This window comes from Ictidomys tridecemlineatus, chromosome 8 (assembly GCF_052094955.1).
Source record: "Ictidomys tridecemlineatus isolate mIctTri1 chromosome 8, mIctTri1.hap1, whole genome shotgun sequence".
Classification (NCBI taxonomy): Eukaryota; Metazoa; Chordata; class Mammalia; order Rodentia; family Sciuridae; genus Ictidomys; species Ictidomys tridecemlineatus.
The window spans coordinates 112415742-112443266 of NC_135484.1; the positions used below are offsets into that span (position 1 = coordinate 112415742).

At 38.1% G+C, this 27525-nt stretch overlaps 1 protein-coding gene across 4 annotated transcripts in view; it reads left to right on the forward strand.

Annotated features, from left to right (window-relative positions):
* The first annotated feature begins 1137 nt into the window (after positions 1-1137).
* Btbd9 (BTB domain containing 9) overlaps positions 1138-27525 on the forward strand; it is a 402045-nt gene continuing 375657 nt past the window's right edge. For 3 of the 4 annotated variants that reach the window (XM_021721934.3, XM_005318735.4, XM_078020076.1), the window contains exon 1: positions 1139-1511. The gene's annotated coding sequence lies outside the window, so the exon portion shown is untranslated. Of the gene's footprint in view, positions 1512-27525 lie in introns of all 4 variants that reach the window. The other variant, XM_078020077.1, reaches the window with a different exon arrangement.

Genomic DNA, 27525 nt, shown 5'->3' on the forward strand with positions numbered 1-27525 from the left:
GTTTTAGTATAGGAGGACACAATAACCTTTATTTATTTATTTATTTTTATGTGGTGCGGAGGATGAACTCAGTGCCTCACATGTGCTAGGCCTGTGCTCTAGCTGAACCACAACCCCAGCCCCCCCCAAAAGTTCTCTTTTGAGAGAACTGTTTCTTCTTTTAAGTTCATCAATCAGGAAATCACTTTTCCAGGGAGGAGTGAGTTGGGGATCCAGGCAGGGAGAAGCCAGAAGTATTATACTAATGGATGCTGCTCTCTACGGAAGGAGAGTGGAATAAGTGTTTCCAAAACAAACAGATCTACATCTGAACTCATCATCCTATCTCACAGGTCATCGTCACTATGTAGTATATTAGACACTTTCTTCCCATCTTGCGGTATCTACTCCAGCACTTACACTAGAATTATCCATTTATCCCAGTGCTGGCAATTGTACCACCTAAACAGTGTTCCCTTCCTCTGCATTCCCACTGCCGCTTAGTTAAGATTCTCAACACTTCTTGTCTGAAGGACTGCAATGGCCTCAAACTGGGTATCCCTGGCCCAAGCCTTGGTTTTCCCGACGATTTTCACTTCCTACATTTACTTCTTTCCCTGGAATTAAGTCTTTCCTAATTAGTCTCCCCAGATCCCTGCACCTCGACCCCACCTTGCCCTGAAGGAAGTAACTTCCAAGGGGAACTGATTCTCCAATATCAGCCAGGCTCACATCTAATTTGCTTTCAGATTTCAGTGAATGCAAAGTCCACACTCTCCACTTCTCTTGCGCTACTGTCTTCTCATGAGAAAGTAAAGTGAAGTGGGTTTCATCCTTTACATAGTGTCTCCGCATACACTATTCCGTTTTAGCCTCAAAACTTTCTAGTGTGGGCAGGACGGATATTATAATTCCCACTTACAGAACGAGGACTCTGAGGCATGGCAATTCAAGGCTCGGGCCATTACACCCTGCTGCTAAGTTAACGAATGTCACTCAGCCCCTTCGGGTCCCACTCTTGGAGAACGTTCCAGCATCTGGAACTTGCAGATCCGGTCCGCGCCGGTCCGGACGAGGCCACTGCTCCGTCCACAGGTGCCCTGGACCTTCCCCTCCGCAGTGACGCGCACCGGTGACGCTATACAGTGACGTATGGTGACGTGACTTACCCGGAGCCAGGTGCCCGCAGGGTGGCCACACCCTGGGGGGCCCTGCTCAGCCCGGGCAGCGGGTCTGGGTGGTGGAGGAAAGCCGCAGAACCCGCCCGAGGCCCCTGGGGGCCTAAACCCCGGCGGTTAGCCCACCCAAGAACGGTCGGTTGCTAAGTGACGCCAGCGCGCAGAGGCGCGTGCGCGGCCACGGCGGTGTGCGTGAAATCGGACGCGCGCCGCGGCGGCGGCGGCGGCAGCGAGGACGGCACCGAGGACGGCAGCGACGGCAGCGACTTAGGGGGCGGTGGCTGCGAGGCGGGCGCGCAGCTAGCGGAAGAGGCGTCTGTGGGGGCGACTAGGTCGCAGAGGAACATCGTTGGGGTGAGTAGCCAGGGCTTCGCAGGGGAGGTGGGGCCTGGCCGCACCTGCTGCGCGGGCCCGGGGCGCGGGAACGCGCGCCCCCACCGTATCCGCGCGCGCCGCTTCCCGCCCTCTGCCGCTTTTTTCCGGGGGCGGGGAAGGAGCGCGGACGGGGGCTGACGAGGGTCAGTTCCGGGACCCCGGCTCCCGGGAAGCGGTAGCAGGAGGTCGGGGGAAACTCCTAGTCCTGGAAAGTGTAGTGGGGAGTAGGTGTCTGGGGTTTCAAGGTGGCTCGGGCTGGCTTCCAAACTGAGGAGTTCGAATTAGAAGCCCAGGTTCCCCAGCAGCCTCGCATCCTGCCTTAGGAGCAGTGGCCCGAGACCCACGGGAGGCGACACCCGAGGCCCCCAGGGTTGGGGCTGGGAAAGTCTGGGACTGCTGGGGCCTGCATCTCCCCTGCCCTGTCGCATCTCCGAGTGGGAGCCGGTTGTTATGGAGAGAGTTGTGAATCAGTGCCTGCGTGAGCGTCAGACACACCCACGACCTGGGGAAGGCGACCTGTCAGTGTACATACCTAAGGCCAACCTGTTGCCTGCACTTTCCAACCTCACGTGTGTGTCCACGTGCTTCCCTGGCATTTTATCTCGGTGTTGTTACAGATTTTGAGGCCAAGGGGCTGAAACGCATCCTCAGTTGTTACTTCCTTTCCATGGAGTCAAATCTGCTGTTACTTTTCCCAGACCCATGTGTGCTTTTGTCATTATTAAGGCCAAGAAAGTATGGAAGCATTATTTTTGTTGTTATTTTTTCCTCAAAGAAGTACAGGCTTGCTGTTTACCAGGTGGAAAACAGAGATTCTGTTCAACGTGTGGGCTTGATTGGAGAAGCTGGAGTGTAGAGGTGCAGCGGATCATCAGCCCAGTGCTCTCTTCTCAGTGGGCCTGACTCCTTCGTAGGTAGTTGTGTGGTGGTTGTAATTGCCATCCTTAGGAAGAGGGGAACATTGAAGATAGAAAAGAAGTCAGTTTTTTCTGTAACTAAGGCATTGCCTATAATCTGTAAAAGATAGTCTACTGAAATTTAATCAATATTTGTGCAAGAAATTTGGGGAATATTAAGTTTTCATTAAAATTCTGCAATTAAGTTTTATAACACAGGATCTGAAAAGAGTTATGTTAACTGAGATTCTTATGTCTTGGAACCAGTAAACCTTGTTTGGTAATACTCTGAATTAAAACTTTCCTCTCTGAACCCCAGTACCTTTTAGAACAGGAATTGCCTGTTTTCTTCTTTGCCATATCTCCAGCACATAGACAAGTACTTGCCATAGAGTAGGCACATATTTGTTATGTATCACACTCTGCCTAAGTGGTTTATCTATACAGAAAACATTTTGTGCAGTCCTTTGTGTACTTAATACATGTACCCTGTCTCTCCAGTGTTATGCTAGCTATGGGAGGAAGATTGTGGGGTTGCAAATGATATGAAGACCTGGCACTTTTCCTTCAAGAGCAAACAATCCAGCTAGTAAAAGAAAGCAGGTATATAAAAAAGAATTATGAACCCAAACGAGATACTATGTAAACTGTGATATGAGAACTATAAGTACAATGAAGATTTAGAAAAGATAAAACATGTGGTCTGATTTACAGAACTCTTGGAAGAAGTAAGATTTGAGCTGGTCTTTGTTATTTACTTATTTATTTTTGCTACTGGGGATTGAACCCAGGGGTCTTAGCCACCAAGCCACATCCCCAGACCTTTACATTTTAAAATTTGAGACAGGGTCTCCCTACATTGCTTTGGGTATCACTAAGTTGTTGGGGCTGTTCTGGAACTTGCAATACTCCTGCCTCAGTCTTTCCAGTCACTAGGATTACAGGTGTGCACCACCATACCTGGCTTGAGCTGATCTTTGAAAGAAGTGTAAAAATTTGAATTTTAAAAGAGATCCAAAATCATATGCTGAGAAGTTGATGTGAATTTGGTTATTGGGAGAATATATTGAGGAGACTTATATGGCTAGAGCAGAAGTTCTCAGGGGACTAATGTAGAGATAAGGTTCAACAGGGTGGGAAGGGAAAGTGTTAAAGATAAGGCAGTCTTATCAACATCCCATTGATTAACAAGATAGAGCCTGCATGCAAGATGGAGTGGGGGTTGTATTAGAGTAAAGTTAAGATAAAAATAAGTGTTATTCTTAAAAGATATTCTACCCAAAGTAGTATCAGGTTGTTATACATAGTTTAGATTTTGATTACTAATTGGAATAAAGGCTCACTAATGCGCATGCACGTGTCTCTGTTTCTGAAACCTACCTGATTGTGCTTACGCTTCTATTGTAAATTTACTGAAATGATATACCCAAAGTAGTTATCCAGCCATACTTAGGGACACAGTTTCACTTGGGATTATATCTCATAGTGGCCTTCGAGGCTTGTAGTAACTGCTGATCCTACAAAAACAGACAACAACAACAACAACAATAATAAATATTATTGGGAAAGGAGTCAATCTGAAGAAGAATACTCAAAAATATTGATAAAAAGATTTGACAATAAAGATGCTGCTGCTGAATATTGAACCTTTAGTCTTTATTTATGCCATTTTTATTGAAAATTCTTTTGAGTGGTGTGTAAAACTTGCAATTGAATTGCTAACCAAGATGTGTAAAGTTTCACAGCAAATGTTGAATTATTTAATGACTCAGCAAATATTTATTGCGTGCTGGGTATGATTCGCCATGCTGTTGGGCATTGGGAAGATATAGATGAATAAGACACAGTATTCCCCCTGACGTGCAAGTGTTCATCAGAGATCAATCACTAGTCATCCATGTTGTGATTAGTTAAACAGTTTTGGAATGAATAAAGTGCTGGGGGAATAGAGAGATCATTTGGGGATAATAATTGATAGTCAGGGAAAGCTTTAAGAAAAGAGGATGAAGATTAAGTAGAATTTTGCCACATGTAAAGGGAAAGACAACATTCCAGGCAGAGGAGTCAGCACAGTGTTGCTGAAGATCAAAATCGAATGGTTTATTTTTTGAAATATCCTGAGTTGTTTCTTGTAGGCTTGATGTATGACAGTAGTGATGAAAGAAAGTAAAGACATGTTTTTGCAGTCAATTTATGGGGGGAATCTTCAACTCCATCCTGAAAGTCTAGGGATTGGCCCCTCTCTCCCATTTAATTGGCATAGAGAGCCATGGGAAAGAGTAATAGATCAGAAAGTTAATTGACACTTGGGAGAAGATTGCATTAGAGTTGGCAGGGAGGGCATTTACAGTGTAAGTGAGCTATATTGGTAGCCCACAGAAGGAGAATGGGAATGGATAGAATGCAGAGATGTGTTGGATGTTAAATTTTTAAATTTTATGACATCTAGGGTGAGGCAGAGGGAGAAGTCAAAGATGACATGTCTACTTTGAACAATTGGGTGATTATGGTGACATTACATTAAAAAAATACAGAAGAAGAAATAGGTTTACATTGGAGTGAAGAAATGAAGTCATGTTAATTTAAAAGTGTCTGTGAGGAGTTTAGAGAGATCCACTAGGTAATTGAGGGTTCTAGGTAATTGGAGTTTACAAGATTACGAACAGTTGTAATGTAAATGACAACTGAGGCTGTGGAATATCAACCTTCTAGAATGCATATTGTGCAGTAGTTAACTTCAGGGCTTTTGAAGTTAAGACCTCAGGTCAAATCTGTTAGATCATTCTTGTCTAGATCAGTTGTTAGTCTGTTTTGTATTTCGATAACAGAATACCAGAGACTAGATAATTTATAAAGAACAGACATTTATTTCTTCACATTTCTGGAGGCAGGGTTGGGGAGAGTTTACAATAAGATAGATGAAATGGGAAAAACCCAGTGGAAAGAAACGGGAAGAAGTGTAATTACAGAAATGTGGATGTAGAAGAATCCGAATTTAAGGATTGTCTGCTTGAGTCTTACCCATCACATATACTGAGGACTGCTGGCAAATATTAGCTCTATTCTCTAATAGAAAGTTGAAGGAATTTCACTATAGAAGGAAATCAAATAGTGGTTGTGCAAATTTACAAACACATCTGTAAAGAGATTTTAGGAGTTAAATTGAAGCTTCTTGAAAAGCACCACCATGTTTCCTAGGTGCTTGTTCATCTCATTTATTTTCTCAGCTAGTATTCATTAATTTACTATTTCCCTAGAAATTGTGTGAAATGCTGACCACAGAGAAAGGATAATTGCTCTGGGCACTTGAGACTACCTTTAGTTAGGAGAAATGTGTGTTCCCATGTATATTTTGTCAGGAGAAGATGCCTCACTTTATAAACTTAAGACTATAATGATATGAATAGATATTGAGGACACGGAAGTCAAATTCATTCAGTGTTATGTGTTCAAGAGGCCATCTTCATGGTAATTATAGTGATATATAGATTTTTTTGCAATCAAATTTATAATTTCATAGAAGAGAAAACATTTGGAGTGCTACAAAGAATATGATAAGTCTATATAAGTGTTGACTAGGTACTTAATACTTGTGGAGTGGCTAGGTGTGTTGTTTTGATTTCAACTTGTAAGCTATTTGATGTTTTAGAAATTATAACAAGTTATAATTCCATTTTAATCTCTTGGCTGCCTTTTGCATCTGAATGTAAGAGGCAAAAATATTCTGATGGTATGTCCTTGTTTTCTTGATCTGGGAGGTATACTCACCATGCATTTTTTTTAAGCCAATGTTCTATTACTATAACAGATACCTGAGGTTAATCATCTTAAGAAAAAGTTCGTTTGGGCTAACAGTTTTAGAAGTTCCAAATTGGGTAGACCCATTACTTTTTTTCCAATGGAGGGGGCAGCACATCATGGATAGACAGAGACTAGGGTCCCAAAGTCCCTTTTATAGTAGGCTCCCAGTGACATAAAGCTTCCCATGAGACTCCACCGCCTCCCAGTAGTACCACAGATGGGAAACCAAGCCTTTAACACATGGGCCTTTGGGTAATATTTGAAATCCAAACTATAGCATGCATATAGGCAAAAGAGTTGTTATAGTTTGGATTTTAAATATCCAAATATCCCCACAAAGGCCTATACGCTAAAGGCTTGGTCACCAGCCTGTGGCATTATTAGAAGGTTGTCGAACTTTTAGGAGATGGGGCTACTAGAAGGAAGTATGTCATTCAGGCTGTGCCCTCAAAGGGGATATTGGGATCCTGGCCCCTTCCTGTTTGGTCTTAGCTTCCTGGCTACCATGAGGTGTGAGCAGCATTCGTCCACTACTTAATCCCTGCTGTGATGTATCCTGTCACCACAGCCTGCCATGGACTATAAAAACCACGTGAAACCATGAACCAAAGTAAATCTTTCTTGCTTTTAATTTTTTCAGGTATTTTGTCACAGTGATGGAAAGCTGACTAACACAAGAGACATTAATGACTAGCAGTCACTGAGTAGTTCTATTATGTGAAGGCTTTTTTTTTTTTTTTTTAAATAATCCTTTTGTTTTGTTTTTTGGTATGGGGACTGTTGCTAACAGGTTATCCTCAGACTTGCTTGTTTACAACCAATAGTTTTTATTTGACAATTTTTATGGATGAGGAATTCAGAAGCTGTTTAGCCAGGTAGTTCTGGCTCAGAGTGATGGATGAGTTATAGTCAAACTTTTGACCAGTGCTGCAGCTGTCATCTGAAAGCTTCATTGGGCTGAAAGAGGTGCTTCTGAGAGGGTCTATTTAGATGACTGTTGGCATGAGACCTCAATTCCTTGAACCTAGGGGAGTTTTACACTGAGCTTCATCCCTGGTCCTTTTAATTTTTTTTTTTTTTTTAAGGCTAGGCTTGAACTTGTGATCCTTTTGCTTTTGCCTCCTGAGTAACTGGATTACAGTCATGCACCATGATGCTTGACTATGTATTACTTAATGTTAAATTTACAAGGTTATTATAAGAATTATCTCCATTGTACTGATAAAGCAACTCAGTTCCAGAATGGGGAGAACAGTTTATCTGTAGTTTCTGGCCAGTGAGAGATGGCACTGGGCTGCATCCCCAAACTTGGACTCTGAAGCCAGTTCTCTTTCTAGTTCATGTCAATTCCTGGTATCAGCATGGGGTTCTAGCTTGCGAATGTCTTGATGGAGAAATATAATCTCATTTCTGCTGATTTATAAAACATTTGTGGAGGAAGTTAGGATTTTAGTAATTGCTCAAATGGTCAAAGATAATAACTAGGAATAGAAGGGAAAGGGAGCTAGACAATTAAAGGCCCCAAAGCTGATTTTCCTGTAAAGAGATGCACAACATTTTTAGTTGACTGTCAGGCAATTATAAATAAATTACTTCTTTATAGACAAGTACAAAAGCTTCTAGAGAAGGAACTGTAGTTTTCAAGCTAATGACAATTAAAATAAATGCAGAATTTTTTAATCCCTTAAAACCTCACCCCAAATAATGTAATACTTGAGATTTCCCAGCTAATCTCCCTCTGTCCACACCACTATTTCTTCCTTTAAAATGTTTATTTTAAAATCTATTCATAAAATAAATGTTTTCTATTTATGGTCTTCTATAGTTATTCTGGTTTGATTCATTCCTTGTACTTTGATCCTGTTTTCTACATTCCTGTAATATGGACTGTGATTATCTCATAAATAACAGTCAATTTTATATAATTCTACACCAAATATTTCTACCAAATTATAATTCTGCAAATGGAATATCTCTTAAATACTGTATTTATTATCTGTTGCTAACAGGTTATCCTCAGACTTGCTTGTTTACAACCAATAGTTTTTATTTGACAATTTTTATGGGTGAGGAATTCAGAAGCTGTTTAGCCAGGTAGTTTTGGCTCAGAGTGATGGATGAGTTATAGTCAAACTTTTGACCAGTGCTGCAGCTGTCATCTGAAAGCTTCATTGGGCTGAAGGATGTGCTTCTGAGAGGGTCTATTTAGATGACTGTTGGCATGAGACCTCAATTCCTTGCTGGCTTGTCAACAGTGGCCTCATGTCTTTCTTAGGGTTGCTTGAATGTCCTCACAACATGTCTGCTGTCTTTATACAGAGCAGTGATTTAAGAGAGAACAGGAGTTTCATATGCTTTTTATGTTCTATTTTGAATACATACATTTTTACTTCTGCTATATTCTCTTTGTTGTGAGTCACTAAGTCCAGTCTATATTCAGGATGAGGCAGTTAGAGACTCCACGTTTTTGGAGGATAGATTGAAGAATTTGTGGATTTTAAATAATTATGTGGACATATTTTTAGATAACCATAAATTTTTATTCATATGAAATTATTTTATCAGCTAATATTGTTTCTTATAGCACATGCTTGAATTTTTCTGGAAAAATACAAAATATTATATCCACAATATTTCCTGGAAATGCTCTTAAGAATATGAGTTAGCCAGGTGTGGTGGTACACACCTGTAATCCCAGTGGCTTGGAAGGCTGAGGCAGAAGGATCTCAAGTTCAAAGCTAGCCTGGGAACTTAGTGAGACTTTGTTTGAAAATAAAAAATAATTTTAAAAAAGGGCCGTGGCTGTATTTCAGTGTTAGAGCACCCCTGGATTCAATCCTCAGTATCTTCCCCTGCCCCAAATTGATGGTTTTTAAAATATAAAGCAAGTTTTCATAAATTTGTTGTGGATTCCTTGAAGTTTTATATCTATAACATTAGCTTCAGTACTGATATAACTAGAATGCTTTCATTTTTATTCTATTGTATAATTTTTATAAAATTTTATTTATACTTAATAGTTTTAATAATTAATGTGAAACCTAACTAAACATTCTAGGTAAGGTGATCTACCATTCAAACTTCTAGAAAAAAAATACTTGCACAACCACTATCTGAAAGCACACGTTTCAATTTCACAGTGACTTTGGGTTGTAGGGTTCATTGAGTCCATTTAATTTATATTTAAGTCCTTTGGGTACTTCACAATTTTTTTTTCTTGAGTAACATCCTAAGTAAGATGTATCATATTACAAATCTCATTTTCCTTAGAAGGTGTATATAGGACATAATTGGTTTCATCAGGAGAGTTAGGTTTATATTTTGATAATTCTTGGATGTTAATCAGATCTTAACTTCACTACCTCTACCCACAGCTAGTATCAGTTGTCTGCTTACTTTTTTAAAAAAAATTTAACCTAATCTATATAGAAAAGTTGCAAGAATAGTAAAAAGAATTTTCCTATAACCTTCACCACATCTCTCCTAATGTTAAATTTTATCACATTTATTTTATCTTTTTCTCAGTTTCCCCTGAACTGTTTTGAGTTGCAACTGTAAATATCCAATCCTTCAGTGTGCATTTTCTAAAATCAAGAAGATTCTTGGGGCTGGGGATGTGGCTCAAGCGGTAGCACGCTTGCCTGGCATGCGTGCGGCCCGGGTTCGATCCTCAGCACCACATACCAACAAAGATGTTGTGTCCGCCGAGAACTAAAAAATAAATATTAAAAATTCTCTCTATCTCTCTCTCTCCTCTCTAACTCTCTCTAAAAAAAAAAAAAAAAAAAAAAAAGATTCTTTTACCACATTATAATCATCAAATACTACTATGTGACCTACAGGCCTTAATCATGTTTCATCAGTTGTCCCAATTGATATATCCATGAATATTATTTATAGAAACAAAAACAACAGAAACTTGTCATGCAAAACAAACAAACAAGGGAAAAAAGATGCATTCGTCTGCTTTCTTTTGGTCTCCTTTAGTCTGGGACAGTTCTTTACCTTCAAAATGTCTTTACCTGACATTTTATGTAGGTCCGTTTTTTTTTTTAATTAAAAAAATTTTTTTAAAGATTGTTGTAATTTTAAAAATACCTTTACTTTATTTATTTATTTTTTTATGTGTTGCTGAGGATCAAACCTAGCGCCTTGCACATACTAGGCGAACGTTCTACCACTGAGCCCCAGCCCCAGCACCCCGCCCCCTGTTTTTTTTTTTTTTTTAAAGAGAGAGTGAGAGAGGGGAGAGAGAGAGAGAGAGAATTTTTTTTTTTAATATTTATTTCTTAGTTCTCGGCGGACACAACATTTTTGTTGGTATGTGGTGCTGAGGATCGAACCTGGGCAGCACGCATGCCAGGCGAGCGCGCTACCGCCTGAGCCACATTCCCAGCCCCTTTTGTTTTGTTTTGATACAGTATCTCTCATTTGAGGTTTGCTGGTCATCCTTGGACCATATTATGCATTTTTGGCAGGAATACTATAGATGTGAAGTTTTGTGTTTTTCTGTTTCATGTCAAGAGGCTGATGATGTTATTTGTCTCATTAGGGATGTTCACTTGGATCGTTTAAGATGGTGTGCCTGATTTCTCCACTGTAATCACTAGTTTTTCCTTTGTTAGTAATATCTTCTGGGGATATACTTGGAGACTATGTAAATCTCCTGTTATTCCTTGAATTTGTACCTGTTAATTTTAGCATCCATTGACTCTTTCCTGAATTATTGTCATGATCGTTGCCAAATTTTCTAATTTCATCATTTCCTTTACATTTATTGATTGGCTTTCCCTGTTAATTAATTGACTAGTTAATTATTAGCTCTTCAGTGTCATAGATGGATTCCTACGTTTTCAGTGGGTTTAATTCTTATGTTTGTTTACTCAAATTACCCCAGGTTTGCCCAATGGGAACCCTTTAAAGCTGGCTTTGTTTCTTTGTGACATATTTCCATTATTCTTTTACTATTTTCTTATTTTCTGATACAAGATAGTCTATATTCTTTTTAGTTATTTCTGAAAGGAGTCCTTAGTGGAAAAGTATATGTATTTAGAAACAAGATCTCAGTGTTAGATGTGTCCATAGCTACCCTTATAATTGCTTCTAGGCCCTTTTTAACACAGGTTGTGTGTGTGTGTGTGTGTGTGTGTGTGTGTGTGTGTGTGTGTGTGTCCATCCCACACATTTCTATATTTTGTAATTGCCAACTATAAAAACCACCAGTTCACGCTGACACCTCCTATTCCAGGCCTACACTATAGGGTTTATTCTGTCCATTCTGCTTTACTTATTTGTAACTCTTTTCTCTAGCAAGGAGAACCTAGCTCCCTTTATCAGCATATTTATTTGCAACTTCTAGTGGACCCAGAAAATAGATTCAAAATTGCTAACCCATTCCTCTGTGAAAAAGAAATCCATTAGCTAGAGTTCAGTGTTCTTTTTTAATGTTAGCCTGTAGTTCAGATGGTTTGTTCCAAGGTTACAGGGATTATTTCTCCCCTACCTTCATTCAGTATTGTTGTTATTCATCTGAAATACAATTTGGTTCATATGATTTTGTTTGTATTTCATGTTAGGCTTTCCTTCCTCCATTTTTGTTAAAATTTTTTGTTGTCCTTTTTTGGTCTGCGAAATATTAACATGGTTCCACAATCAAAAAGGTTTTTTGCAGAAGCATCACCCCTGTTTCTTCTGTCCTTTCTACTCTCTCCCTATACATTCCCCTGTTGATATATGTATTTATCTACTGAAAATCTCTGGCCTTCTTGCGAGCACACCTTGCTGTGGGTGCGTATGATAGAATTCCTGAGCTATATGGTATGCAGATCTTAAAATTTAGCACATAGTAGTAAAGTATTTTGGAAAGTGTTTTGGAACGTAGTTAAACCAATTACATGTTTCTGTTTATTTTGAGTCTTATATTAACAGCCTGAACATCACTTATGTAAGGCCTGCTGATATTTATGCTATAGTTTTGTTACCTTGCTGAAGTTTAGAATTGAAACAATCAGATGGAGAAATTCCCTTTGTAATATCTCATCTACTGTGAACTCATTACCTTTTTTAAAATTACTTTTTAAGGAGGTAATATATGAATACGGTACAAAATTTAAAACTACATAAGAGATTCTGCATCTTGCTCTTCTTGATATCATGGAGGCTATTCCATATCAGTACATTACTGCCTACAGAGTACATGGCATGATGATCTTAATACTAACTTATCCTAAAATAGGCAAATTTGGATTGTGAGAATTTAAATTTGCTAGTTTTTTTTTTAAACTCCTAATTTGGCTCATCACCTTACTAATGTGCACCAACTTTACTCAAGATTTCCTGGCTTGCATTAAAAGCACCACTATGGAGCCATCTCTTCATTTACATACATATTTGTTGGCTTGGGGGAATTTCTCTCTGATAATTGGTTTGGTGTTTTGTAGGAGTAATAATCTTGTGTGCCTTTGCACCGTTTTCATTGATTCCTTGGCTCTCTATTGTTCTGTCACCCTCAATTAAATGTTTAATTATCTAAATATAAAAATATGTATACTTTGTTAACTATTGAAGTAATTATGTTCCATTTCTTTCAGTGGTAATGTAATTCCTTTGACATTGAGAAATCACCCCATGAGAGTTTGTCAGTTCTCCTAAGGCTAGAGAAACTGTTTTTTGCTACCTCTTGTCAGTGTTTCTCTAGGGCCTTCAATTAATTCTTTGTTGCCTGCATTTATTTGTCAGTGATTGAGAAACTTCTGAAATCACTCATGCATTCTGTTTCAGGCTGGATTATATCTAGGAACACATAGGCATGAAGTGGGGTGGTGAGTAGCTCCCACTCTAACTTCTTTTCTTTTTTTAAAAGTTTTTTTTTTTAGTTGTAGATGGACACATACTTTATTGTAATTTATTTATTTTTTTTAATGTAGTGCTAAGGATTGAACCCAGGCCCATGTGCTCTCCTACCTCAGCCGCACTCTAGCTTCTACTTCCACATAAGTAGTTGTATTAGAGTCTGGTGTGGCTTTAAGGTAAAAAATTAGTCTCAGGTGGAATTGGGGAGTAGTGGTACAGGCAGTTTCTCTTTCATTTAAGAAATGTGTGTAGACCTCTTGCTAGGTTATAATAGGTATAGTGTGTACAAAGGAGAATGTTTAATGGTCTGTTCCCTCAAAGAATTTGTAATCTTAGAGGGAGAGACAGTTTTAAAGTTAGATGTTTATAGTATAAAATGATAAAAGCTGTGATCGAAATATATCCAGAAGACTATTAGAATTTACGTGCTAAGATACTTAGCTAATGATTTGAGGAGAAAACTTAATAAGCTCTGGTGCTTAGAGAAGGTGTCTTGGTGAAGGTGACACTTCACTAGGCTTACAAAATAAGGTCTTCCCTATTTAGTGGGTGAGGGGAGAATGTTTGTTAGAGAGATGGGGAGGTATGTAAGGCTAAGTAACCATAACTAGCTTCCTGTTTCTGGAGCAGAATGTGAGAGGCAGCGTGTCCTCAGAAGGGGCCTAAGAGCGGTGAGCAATGTTGGTTTAAAGAGGGCCCCTTCTGCCCTGGCAATGAACTTGTGTACTAGCCCAATAATGTGATCATTGTTGACTCTCATTTGTTAAGCATATAATAGTATATGCCAGGAACTGTACTAAGTGCTTTATAGGTATTCTCTCATTCAATCCTGTGGGACATCCACAAGAGAAAATATAGAGGTTGAGATATGTTCCAGGCCATGCCTAATGTCTGTAGAGAGTGGTCTGACCTGAAAACTCTTTAATTGGAGAATCATTAGAAAAGTGTTAAGCAGGGGAGTAGCATGATTACATTTTCATTTTAGATTACTTCTGCAGACAAAGTGGAGGTGGAATTAAGGGGGACAAAATAGGAGGCAGGGAAATAGTTGTGAAGCTCTTGATGTAATTACCTCCAGGTGAGGGGTAATTGAAACCGGATCTAGAAGCTTTTAGGTGTAGGAGTGATGAAATTTTTTTTAATTAATTAATTTTTTTTTTTAAGTGAGAGTGAGAGAGGAGGGAGAGAGAATTTTTTTTAATATTTATTTTTTAGTTCTCGGCTGACACAACATCTTTGTTGGTATGTGGTGCTGAGGATCGAACCCGGGCCGCTCTCATGCCAGGCGAGCGCGCTACCGCTGAGCCACATCCCCAGCCCAGGAGTGATGAATTTGAGGAATATCCAGGAGGTGAAATCAGAGCTAATTAGATGTGGTGGGGTCCTGGAGAAGGAGTCAAAGGAGACTTTCAGGTCTAGCATGGATTATTGTGTGGTGGTGCCACTTTTAAGACAAAGAACTCTGGAATTAAAAAAAAAAAAGAGATGATTAGGCTGTGGAGGCTTCTCCCTTCACACAGCATTTAGTTAGCTTTCCCTTGTTCCTCTGCCACAGGGGGACATACTGTTTCTCTCCTCTGGAGGACACAACCGTCACCAGACAACTGAAAGTGCTAACTCCTTGACCTTATACTTCCCAGCCTCCAGAACTATGATCAAGTAAATTTCTGTTCTCCATAAATTACCTGGTCTCAGGTATTTTTTTAAAACAAACAAATGATAAAGGAGGGCTGATCTGTGGCACTAGGTTCGATTCTCAGCACTGCATATAAATAAATAAGAATAAAAGTCCATCGACAACGAAAAAAAAATTATTAAAAAGAAAAAACAATAAAGGACAGCGGAGGCAGATATGCACAAAGACACAGGACACCAGGGCATTCAGTAGGAAGCAGGGTTTGTTTGTGCTGTCACAGGCTCAGCGGATTCTTAACAGAAGGCTAAGCATTTAGTGTAGGGAGGCTTAGCCTTATGTACTCGTGTTTGCTTTTACACATTGGTACTTTGTTTCTCAAATGAGGTAATAAGCATATCTGATTAGGCATTCTATTTCTATACTACAGAGTAGCAATACTGTTACAACTGAGTTGTGGAAGGTTCACACTGATACTGATGGCATCCTGTTACCTTTTTCTGTGCTCTTCAGAAAATCTCTACCAGAGAAGATTAGTTCAGTAGTTGAGCTGAGGAGCCAGTGAGGACATTCAGTGGCATCATACCTCAGGCATATGAATCTGTACATGTGAGTCTGAAACTCAGAAGAGAGATTGGCTAAAGTTGGAGATTTGGAAATTGTTAAGTGGCAGTTGATATCCGGAGGATTGGTAACTAAACACAGCTGGAAGGCATCACCCTGGAGAATGGAACTCTTCTTAAGGAGGCAGTAGTGAAAGAAGAGACCAAGAGGTAAAAGGAGAACAGTGGAGTGTTACAGAGGCCAGGGGAGTAGAGAGCTTCAAGAAGACCCTGCGGAAGGTGTCATATGCTACAGAGTGACACAGGAAGGTAAGGATGGAAAAGTGGCTTGATTGTTTTAGTTCAGAAGTCATAGTTAGCCTCGGTGAGAGTTTCAGTGGAGTGATGGGCTGGTTGTGGGACTTCCATAGATTCAGGAATGAAGTGGAGTTTGGAAAGAGGAGACCAGGATGATAGATAATCTTGGAGAAAGTCGGAATAAAAACTAGACAGGGGATTAGAGAGTGTATGTGGAACATGAGGTTGAAAAGCTAACTGTGAACTTGGCATACTCTCAACCTTGAGGAAGCTGGTTTGGGCTCAGTCCAGTGAGTTGAAAGTTCTTGAAACTTTTGGAGAGTAGAGACTTAACTAATGGGAGTTAGGATCAGGTGCTTGCTTCCTCTGGAGCCTCTCGGGTGAGGGTTTATCTGTTCCTGAATGGAGGGAGTCTAATTTACTTTATCTGTTGTGAATGCAGTATACATGTTAGAAAAACATCACCAGAGTGCATCATCCTAAATTATATTTTATAGCAACAATAACAAAAGATGGGGATATTGAGGGAGGAAACTTTGGGAAGGAAAATGACTGTTAAATGTCAGGCATTGGGCTGGGGTTGTGGCTCAGTGGTAGAGTGCTCGCCTAGGTGGGTGAGACACTGGGTTCGATCCTCAGCACCACATAAAAATAAATAAATAAAATAAGGGTATTGTGTCCAACTGCAACTAAAAAAATATTTAAAAAAATAAAAATAAAGGCATTGTGTTCACCTACAACTAAAAAAAAAAAATAATGTCTGACATTGTACTCTTTACTTCGGGCATTTTATTTTATCCTCCTTGGCACCCCATAGGGATAGTGAGGACTTTGAGATCCCAGTGCCTTATCTTTCCTTATGTATCTCAGGTTCTATCCCTGAATGGCTGTGGCCTTCAACAAGTCTCAGTTTTCTCGTTTGTAAAAAGCCATGGTTATGATTCTTAAGTTCTTCCCATCTCTAGTTTCTAGGTATCTGTGAATATTCACTAACTGTGTTCTTATTTGGGCACGAAGAAAAGGCTAATAAGGGAATTTCCCCCCTCTCAGTGAAGTAATAACTTCATAGTAGCACTGTCAGGTTGTTCAGACTAAATAATTTATTTTCCCATCACAAAGTGAGGACCCATTATGTATGTGGCCTTAGTAGGCTAGTGTAAAATAAATCAAGTAAATAGGCTTGGTGACAGGCCTTCCATCAATTGTTACTGGCCCTGGGCATATGGGCAAATAGCTACCTGCAAGATTGTGTGATAATTTTAAAGTGTGTTATAGGTTAAGTGCTAAATATTTTTATTAATTTAGGAATTACTTTGGCACGTGGTCTTTAAAAATAACATTATTATATTATCATAAATCTTGATTAAGGCAACAAAACATATTTACTATGGCCAGCTTCACAGCTGGGGTGAAATATTTTATAGCATGTATAATGAGCCACAAGATGATGATTATTCTCTGTTCATATCTGAAAAATGAGAGTTGGGAAATGAATTAGAAGCTTTAAAGGTCTATTTAATTGTGAAAATTAATTTCAAGGAATGGCATCGTGTGCCCAGTGAGTACTTAATAATTGAGGAGGTCAGTGAAAAGGAAGTTATAAGGCTTTCAGACCTCCACAAGTCCACTTTGGGAAAGGCTATAATAAAAATACAGTGCTAGTGTGACTATCACAAACTTGCTTTAGAACATGATGTGAAAAGAAACAAAATTAGCAAATACTAGGCATTTTAAGTTGAACCGTTCATCCAAATTGGAGTCCATGTAGTTATTCCAGGTACGCTAATGACCTGGTGTGAAAGGAGACGTGGACATCTCAGAACAGCTGTCAGCTGTGCATCCCTGGCTTTTACTGTAGGCTCAACAAATGAGAGGGCCTGGCACTAGCACAATCAGTGCTTATGTTGGATGTTTTTATGGTGTTGGCATTCTGTATAGTCATTCTTGTCCTGGGGTCCTGTTTGGGATGAGGGGAGAAGAATATATAGGTGCAGTGGACTTAGAGAACTTTTAGCCCTTCTTGTTTACAAGTGAGGTTAACAAAAGCCAGAGAGGAAAGCTGACTTGGCTGGTAAGACAGTCAGGGCCCGGGTCCTACAGAGCCCGGGCTGAAATTCTTTACCCTGCTGTAGAAACACCAGCCAGGGCCCCTTATCTGTGTATTCCCATGCTTTCTCTAAACATTTTTATCTACTAAAATGGAGATGTTATTTCATAAGTTTACCCCCAGGGCTTTGAAAAGAGACTTTTCTATGAATTGCCTTGATTCTATGAAAGAAAGAAATCTTTCTCCATCTTTCTACCTACTTATATCTTTGTCTTTTTCCTCATTATGTACTACTAGTGAATAGTAGTAGTAGTTGTTGCTGTAGAAGTGTAGTAATGGTAAATATTTATTGAGTAGTGTTTATAATATGTTAGGCCCCTAGTAATTGCTTTACTTTACCTCATTTAATTTTACCAATAGTTCTCTGTTTGGCATTTTATTATTACCCACATTTTCCAGAAGAGAAAGATGTTAAGTAGTATATCAAAGGTTAGATTTTATAGAAGAGAAAGATGTTAAGTAGTGCATCACAGGTTACATGGTAGTAAGTAGTGGTGCTCAGATTTGAATTCAGGCAGTGTGACTCTATACTTTTTACTGCCCTTCCAAGACAGTCTGTAAAGAAGTGCTGTCCACCAGAAATGTGAGCTACAATATATGTTACATACATAATTAAAAAATTTCCAGTGGGAATGCTAAAGAAAAAAAGCAAAAAGAATCAGGTAAAATTAATTTGTGCAACCTAATGAATTTTATAATGCCTAATGTACCTAAAATATGATTTCAGTATGAACTCAGTAAAATAAAATGAAATTTACTAAGTCTCTGAAATATAATGTATATTTTAAACTTACAGCTTATCAATTTTGACTAACCATGTTTTTAAGTGCTTGGTAGCCACATGTGGAAAAGGGCCACTCTCGTGGCCACTGCTGCTTCAAAGTGACAGGAGAGTTGGTAAAATGTCTGATGCTGTGTTCTACTGAGGAGTGAACCAAGAGAGTGAAACCCCATGGAAAATCAGCAGATGAGACGATTGAAAGGGAAGAAGGCAGAATAGGAATACCTGGTGGGACCCAGTGACTTCCACCCCTCATCCCCTCAGCTCTGACTGGGAGCATGAGGAGGATGGAAAAGAGTTTGATGCCTATTTCCCTGGAGCTGATGCCCTTCTTTTTTCTTCCCAAATAGATCGCATCTCCCCAGGTTGTTACTCATCTGGTTAGTTTCCATAGCACTCATTCCTTAAGGCACCTTGGGAATAAATAGGCATTTGTGGGCTGGCCACCACATATTGCACCATCGTTTCTATGGAAAAGAATGCTAAGACTTATAAATAACTTGGTTTTGCAGTATCTTTTGTTAATTGTGGGGGAAGTAGGTCCAGGGAAGAAATGGTAGTTGTCATTTGTTTTGTAATCTCTAGGTTAGGGCATAGGTTAAGTAACAGTGGTGAACTTTTAGTTGGTATTTAGGGGTCATATTTATCACCTCCTCTCTCTTCCCTTGTGATTCTGCTGGGCTGCCCTCCAAGTAAGCTGTCTCCAGTTGTTGACTAGAATATTAGTTGAGAAGAGATCTTCTTGGAACTGAGCTGTGTGAACGGTTTCCTTTCAGAATTTCCATTTTTAAACACATTCTTCCCATAGATTCTCTTGCTTATAGAAAGCAATAGAGGTTATGCTAATAAAGCAAATAACGCTGAAGTGTCTAAAAAACGAAGGGTCCTAGGCTTCCTCTGTTCCAAAAATGCAAACCTGTGTATTGTGTAAAAATACCAGAATAAGAATTTTGTATTTTTCTGAATTAAAAGGTAAAATAGTGAGATTTTAAATACCGAGTATTCTCAGAATTATACTGTGGTTAAGATTTGTTTACATTCTACTGAAAGTATTTATAAAATTGAAAAGAACCTCAATCACTAGAGACTTTGAGAGAGAACACCAAGAAATGTACTGCATAATAAAGTGATTTTGTAATTTTAAAAATATTTGAAAAGAAATGAGAAATGTGGAAAATGTGATAAGGGAATATAATCTTGGTTAGTAAAGCAGAAATGAGGAAACCAAATACCTGCAGACTATTAGGGGAAGGGAGAACTTAGTGAAAATATTTGATTTAAATAGTCAAGAGATTTGTAAGATGGGCGTATATGTTTCTATAACTGATTGCTAAGACTGGGATGGGGTCCCACATTTGTGTCTCTAGCCTAGGCTAAAATTATTTCAGCTCATTGAATTTATTGATGCTTCCTGTGGGACACCAGGAAGAGAGGCCTACTCACACCCCATCCAAGATTTGCATTTGGGCAGATGTTTAGCTAATTCTTAAAAATAATTTTGTGTTGAAATTCTGTCTGCTTCAGTGTTCACTCATTCTCATTGCATTGCTTCTCTGTAAGGTACAAGTCAGAGGTCAAATGCATTTAAACAATTCATCCTTTTAATAAAAATTTTTTTATTAATTTTTTTTGGGGGGGCTGAGGTTATGGCTCAGTGGTAGAGCACTTTCGTGCATGCATGAGGTACTGTTTGATCCTCAGCACCACATATAAATAAATAAAGCTATTATGCCCATCTACAACTTAAAAACAAATAATTTACTTTTTAAAATTGTAGATAGACACAATACCTTTATTTTAATTCATTTAATTATTTTTATGTGGTGCTGTGGATCAAACCTAGTACTTCACACATGCCAGGCACAACCCAAGCCCCAACAATGCATCCTTTTGACAAACTTTATCACTTTTCTAATGTTATACTTTAAATTTTTTTGAAATTTCATTTATATGAAAGACTTTATATAATTTTTTTAAAAGAAGGAAATATTTCAGAAATACACCGAGTTTGAACATAAAACTTTCCATTTATTTTTAATCTTCCCTCACTCCTACCCTCGTCCCTGGGGGTTGCTGTGTTAACAGTGTATGCTTAAAGTTCCTTTTTCCTATGTCTACGTTTATTTAATTTAGTTCAATAAATATGCAGGTGCCTTCTAAGTGCCAGATGTGTACATATACATATATGTACATAGACACACTTATATACATACATATATTTACATAAATGGATCCTATAGTACTGAGACTTGCTCATGTCAGTGTCCTTTGGAATTCAGGTCAAAACTGCAGCTCTACTCCATTCTTCTCAATGGCTACATTGTTTGAATGCATTACAGTTTATTTTCCGCTCACTGTATTGATAGACATTTAGTACCTCCAGCTTTTTGAAATTATAAACAATGCTGTAATCTGCAATACTTTATGTATTTAAAATTTTGATGAGTTCAGCTACTATCCAAAAAGCTGAACCAATTTATACATCCATTAGTATATGAAGCATCGTTTTCTACATATGTTATTTAGTTACTAGAGTTTCAGAACTTGAAGGATCACAGAATACAGCCTAACTCCCTACTCCAACCTTTTCCAAGGTAGAAACCCAGTCTTGGGGGCTTGAAATGATTTGCACAGGTCTTACCCAGCAGAACTATGAGCACTTCCCAGTTTCTGATCTTTGTTTCCTTGAAAAACATCTTGATTTAGACACATTTTATATCACAAGGTTCCACTAGTGTTTATCTGTGCCTTTCTCTTCTGTTTTTACTGAAAACAAACATCCTTTTAAGTCTCACATTTTTCGCTTTGTGTTACTAAGTCTCCTGCCCTTGCCATGTTGTCTGCATGGAGCATCCTTCATTTAATATCTTTAAAAAGCTACCTTATCCACAGGGTGCATGGGTTACTTTAGATTTACTCATGGGTACAGCAAAGAAAATGTTTTTATGAATGTTTTGTTTTCATCATCATCAGATTCCACTGTTTCAAATAAAACATGCATCTTCATTTATAAACTCTGAGAATGAAATAGAAGACAGGCATTTGTCTATTACAGAATTTTTACTACACTTGATGGTTTTATGTTTGTCAAATAATGTGATGCCATTTCAGTGAAATGAAGTCCAACTTAACATTTAAAAAATTTATTAACCACAGTTTATTTTTTCTTTTAGAAATGACATTCAAAAGGAATTCTGCTTAGACAGTATAAATAGTTGCTCTTCTTCTGTGTCAATAAATTTATTCCTAAGGTGCCTTTATTGTAGGTGCTCTTCCAAAGGCATGGCCCTAGTCTTCTCTTTTGATGGGCTCTGAGAATCTGTGTCAGTGGCATTCCAGCTTGGTGCTGTAGCTGAGCTGGTCACATATCAAGATTATGACTTAAGGTAGAGAATCAACTGATGAAATTCTAAGAAACAGATCAGCCTTGTTGCATATTTTGTTCACAATAAAGGAGATAGAATTCAATATCAGATGTGAATTAAGTTTGGTCCATGAATGTTGTTCAAAACTGAGAGCAGCAGTCTAATCATAAGCTCATCAATTATTCAATAACGTCTTGGGGGGATTAGTGCACAGAATACAGACGACCCATCCTCTATCCTTTAGAGTTTTTGTTCTAAAACAGTAGGAAAAAATACATTATTCTTCCCCTTTTTATGGGCTTTATTGTCCCACAGTATTAAGTGAAATATATATGTATGCACCAGAAAAGGCGAAAGGAAGATCACATATTTGCTTATTCATGGGGACTATGGAAGTTTGGGCGTAAGATTAAGTTTGAAACATGAAAGAAAAGTAACAGTTTTATAGAAAAAAAACCATTTTGCTAATCTTAAGAGACATGGAGTTCTTGCACATAAACTTCTTTTAAAAAATATTTTTAGTTGTAGATGGACACAATACCTTTATTTTATGTATTTATGTAGTGCTGAGGATCAAACCCTGTGCCTCAGACTTGCTAGGCAAGTGCTGTACCACTGAGATACAACCCCAGTCCCAGACATGAACTTTTCTAAAATGCAGGTAATTGATTTGAGCTTGTTTGTTCTCTTTTCTTATGAAAGCACTATAGATTTGGATTTGGGAAGAGTTCTTGGTTCACTCAGTGACCCCTTATTTTTTGTTAGTCATTGGCTGTAGTTTTGAATAATAACTTCTAGACTACCTGGGAATACTTTCTTTCTTTCTTTTTTTTTCTTTTTTTTTTGAGAGAGAGAGAGCGAGAGAGAGAGAGAGAGAGAGAAATTTTTAATATTTATTTTTTAGTTTTCGGTGAACACAACATCTTTGTTTGTATGTGGTATTGAGGATGGAACCCGGGCAGCACGCATGCCAGGCGAGCGCTACCGCTTGAGCCACATCCCCAGCCCCCTGGGAATACTTTCTCCTGAGTTTTATCTATTGTTTTTTTTTTATTTCGGTAGAGAATGGTATGTTAGAATAAAGATAAGCCTCATGAAACTAAAGAGGAAGAGATTATTTAGGAGAAAAAGAACAAAGACTAATATGATTTGTGAATATTTCCTTTGCAATTTGTTTTAGAATGGCACAAATAAACTTATAAATCAAGATTGTAGTTTGAACTAATTTTTCAGAATTTACCTTGTTTTTTTTTTTTTAGTTTCATAGAAAATAGCCAAGATATCGGTGTTTAACAAACTATAGTCAAAGCATGCATAGTAGAATGTTTTTATAACATTCTACAAATGAAAAGCCAGTTTCCTTTACACAGACAGTAATGCAGATGTTCACAGTAGCTTGGCTACAAAGAAATTAGATTGCTGCAATTGATGATTTCACTGCTTTAATGGGAGCTCATACTATAATAACATCTATTAATTCAGAAAATATATCATTTAAATCTGGGCAAGAATATTGTAGACCTGTAAGTTGCCACTGAAGAAATTAAACGGAAGTGGCTTGTCCTGTATTTTCAAATATTATTACAACTAATAACCTCTGCACCTATCATGATTTTTCATTGTTGTTTTGGCTCTAAGTGCATATATTTTTTGCTGTCAGCGTACTATTCATGTAGTTTTCAGCGGACTTGGGACCAGTACAGCTGAGTACAAAAAAGATTAGTTATGTAAAACCGAGATGTATAAATGAGCTACTCATAGAGTTCAGCCTGTGGCTTGCCTTTCACCTTCTGGAGGACTGCCTTATACAAAGTCACACGTGGAGCAAGTGAGAGCTGCAATTTAGGAGGGTTGATGACTGGGTGAGATAGATCTTGGGTAAGCTTTCAGAACTTGGGTTAGGAAAATCTCTTAAGTCTTTGTACCTGACCCCTTTCTGAAGCATAAATTGAAGAATGTACTTGGAGGGAGAAAGAAACAGCAAGCTTCTGTATTTGGGGGAAACTTTAACCCATAATATGTATGTATGACATATCAAAATACATTCTACTGTCATGTATAACTAAAAAGAATAAAAAATTCGAAAAAACCTACAATAGAGTGAAGCTCATTTGGGTCATTTGATATTTACTTTGTTCAGGGATACCCTGTTTGAATGCTTTTGTTTGTATGTTTGCAGGTACTTGGGAAAGGTTGCTTTAATTAGAGATTGGGCCCTGAGAGACTGAGGCTTGAATTGAATAGAAAATAAAAATAATACTATGGATTAGAAATTGGGCCTTTATTTTTCTTTTTTTGCCTTGGGAGTCTTAGATATTTTGTAATTGAATAATAAAGCAGTCCCTTCTCCTAGCCACCACAGAATTAGTTATATTGCTAAAGCAAGCCTGGAGCATTGCCTAGTTTGAAAGAACATTTTCCAAAGATGGTCCAAAGCCACTGATGGGCCCTGATAAAAAATATTGGCAAATAACAGGCAAACTCAAAGTCTCTCATTTATATATATCCTTTGGCAGCCTACTAATAACCAATCAAATGAAGCACTAAGGGTATGCAAATTGTGGCATTCATAAACTCACATTAGCATAATACAGAGTTTATGAAGGATACTGATTATTCTAAGTCTGGCTTCTATGTAATGTGTAGCAACACATGTCACGAACATGCATGGGTTAGAGTTATCTTACATTTCTGGAAAGACATATCATCAGCATATGTCAAATTGAGTTTTCCAGTTGTTTCTATTGTTTTTTTCTTGTAAGTTACTGTTTAGCCTTCTCATCATGTAATTTAGTTTTAGGTTGCTCAGTTAACCCAGTAGTGTATTTTGATGCATATTTGTATCAATAGCATTCTTGTTCTGTAACTTTTAAAAAATATATTTATATATTTTCATGTGGTGCTGAGGATCAAATCCATGTGTGAGGCAAGTGCTCTACCACTGAGCTACAGCCCCAGAGCTTGTTCTGTAATTTTTTAGTGACTATACATTGCACTTTGAATATGAAATATTCTTATATTAGTGAGACAAATGGATATGTAATCCCTCAAAAGAAGGCCTGAAAAATGGCCCTTCATTGTTAGACCAATGGAATGTATTTTACTTGGTTTGAATAGGGTATGTTAAGATTCAAGAACTGCTGCCTGGAGGGTCTGTCAGGTCAGATCATTTCTTTCCTTCACTATAGCAGACTTCTTGTAAGTTCAGGACTTTGACAGACCTTGGTTTTTGAATTCTCTATTGATTGTGTCCTTGGAAAAGTTAACTTAATCTTGTGCGTAACTCAATTTCCTATCTGTAAAGTGGGAAATTAAAAAGTATCCACTTAATACATTTCTTTGAATATTAAATAAGATGATATATGAAAAGTGCTTAGGGGGGCTGGGGTTGTGGCTCAGTGGTAGAGTGCTTGCCTCACATGTATGAGGCACTGGGTTCAATTCTCAGCACCACATATAAATAAGTGAATAAAATAAAGGTCCATTAACACTAAAAGTATTTTTTTAAAAAAGTGCTTAGGACTGCCTTAATAGATAGAAGCATTCTTTATTATTATTTATTTATTATTATTAATTATTATTTTGATATGTGGTGTCACTATGTGCTGTGTGACTCAGACTCACTTTGAACTCTGGTCTCAAGCTATCTACCCACCTTAGTTTCCTAAGTAGCTGGAACTACAGTTTTGTGGTCCTGGGGAGTCCAACCCAGGGCTTTCATGTTTTCACATGCTGGGCAGGTGCTCCACTACTGAGTTACACCCCAGCCCTTAGCAATTTTTATTAAGTGAGAAGTACTTTCTATGTCCCTACTACAAGATGGTTAATTTACTAGCAGATTGTAATTTTGTTTAAGCTTGTTTCAGGTTAAAACAGTCAACAAATATTTATTCAGCAAATATTTTAATGTCATTTGTTTGCAGGTTCAGGTTCATTGATAATTATAGTTTATGTTTCAAATGATCTTCTTGGTTATTCAAATTTTGGTGTCATTTTGTAAAATCTGATTACTTAGGAGTAGAGTTGTTGTGTTGCTGTTTTCTTATTTACTTGTGATGGGAGTGTTACATTGCCTTCAATCAGTTGTCTTCTTGTAGGAACGCTTTTTTAAAAAAATATTTTTTAATTGTTGATAGACACAATATCTATATTTTTATGTGGTGCTGAGGATTGAGCTCAGTGTCTCACATATTTGAGGCAAACACTCTACCACTGAGCTACAACCACAGCCCTTATAGGAACTTTCTTAATTCACTTGTCATTTTGTGAGCAGCAATTTAATTAAAACTAGACCGCGTTTGGAAAATTCACTGAAGTAGGCACATGTAAACTTAGTACTCCCCATAAACAAGGAAGAGCACTGCCTCAGGCCTGCCTCTTTGTGGAATTCCCATTCTTAAGACACCTATTTATCTTATGAGACAATCAGCTGTTTTTTTTAGAGCTTTTTTTAAAAAATATTTTTTTAGTTGTTTATGAACCTTTATTTTATTTATTTGATTGTGGTGCTGAGAATCGAACCCAGTGCCTCATGTGTGCTAGGCAAGCACTCTACCACTGAGCCATAACCCCAGCCCCAAACGGCTGTTTTTGATATGTTGATCACAGGAGGGAGGCAGTGTCCACCCACATATTAAATGTTAGTAAAGCTTGATATTTTTAGTCATTTTTGTAGATTAAAAATAAATATCAAGAGAAGTGTTAATATTTTCTTCCCAAATCCTTACTTATTGTGCTGTCCCTGGGAACTGAGCACCCAGTTTTGGAGAACCAGTAGCCAATTATTTGAATATTAATTCTTATTCTGATACAAGAATATGATTTGCTGATATATAACTCATAAATATTGTATTTAGCATCTTTGTGGTTATTTTTGTATGATATTTGTGGAAATAGTTGACTTCTAACATTGACATTCTTTGTCATCTAATACTGCCTTTCCCGGGGAAACCTCACAGAGGTTTTGTTAATCTTTGTTTTTCTGTCACCTCTCACTGGGCCTGTATTAAAAAGAGAGTTCAATAAATCCTTTTTTTTTTTTTTTTTTTTGTGGTGCTGGGGATTGAATTTTGTGGTGCTGGGCCTTATGCATGTGAGGCAAGCACTCTACCAACTGAGCTATATCCCCAGCCTTCAATAAATCTCTTATCAAATGACTTACATGCATATTCAGAAACTAGTTTGTCCTTGGCAAAGAAGTAGAGAATCAAGGTAGTAATTGGCACATGGAGTTGCATGTCCTCTCAATAAAATAATTTTGTCATGTAGTTTTGTTATGAGGCAGTTTCTTAGTGTTAAAACTGAACATATCTATAAACACTTACTTACAAGCATATAAAAATCACAGAATGGGCCTGGGTTGTGGCTCAGTGGTAAAGCGCTTGCCTAGCATGCGTGAGGCACATGCTGGGTTCAATCCTCAGCACCACATCAAAAATAAATAAAGGTATGTGTCCATCTATAACTAAAAAAAATAATTAAAAAACAAAAACAGAATGACAAGACTTCGAAGCTGGACTGGATGTGACTTTGTCTTTCCCAGAGAAAAAGTTATCAGGAATCCTGTCATGTGAATCTCAGTCATGCCTCACTTTAGCAGTTTACTGCCCTGGGGAGAGTTCTCTTCTCCAAGTTTACAGAATATCAGAATCAAGGTTATGCCTACCAGTATGGTCAGTCTTCACCTCTTTATTTATAT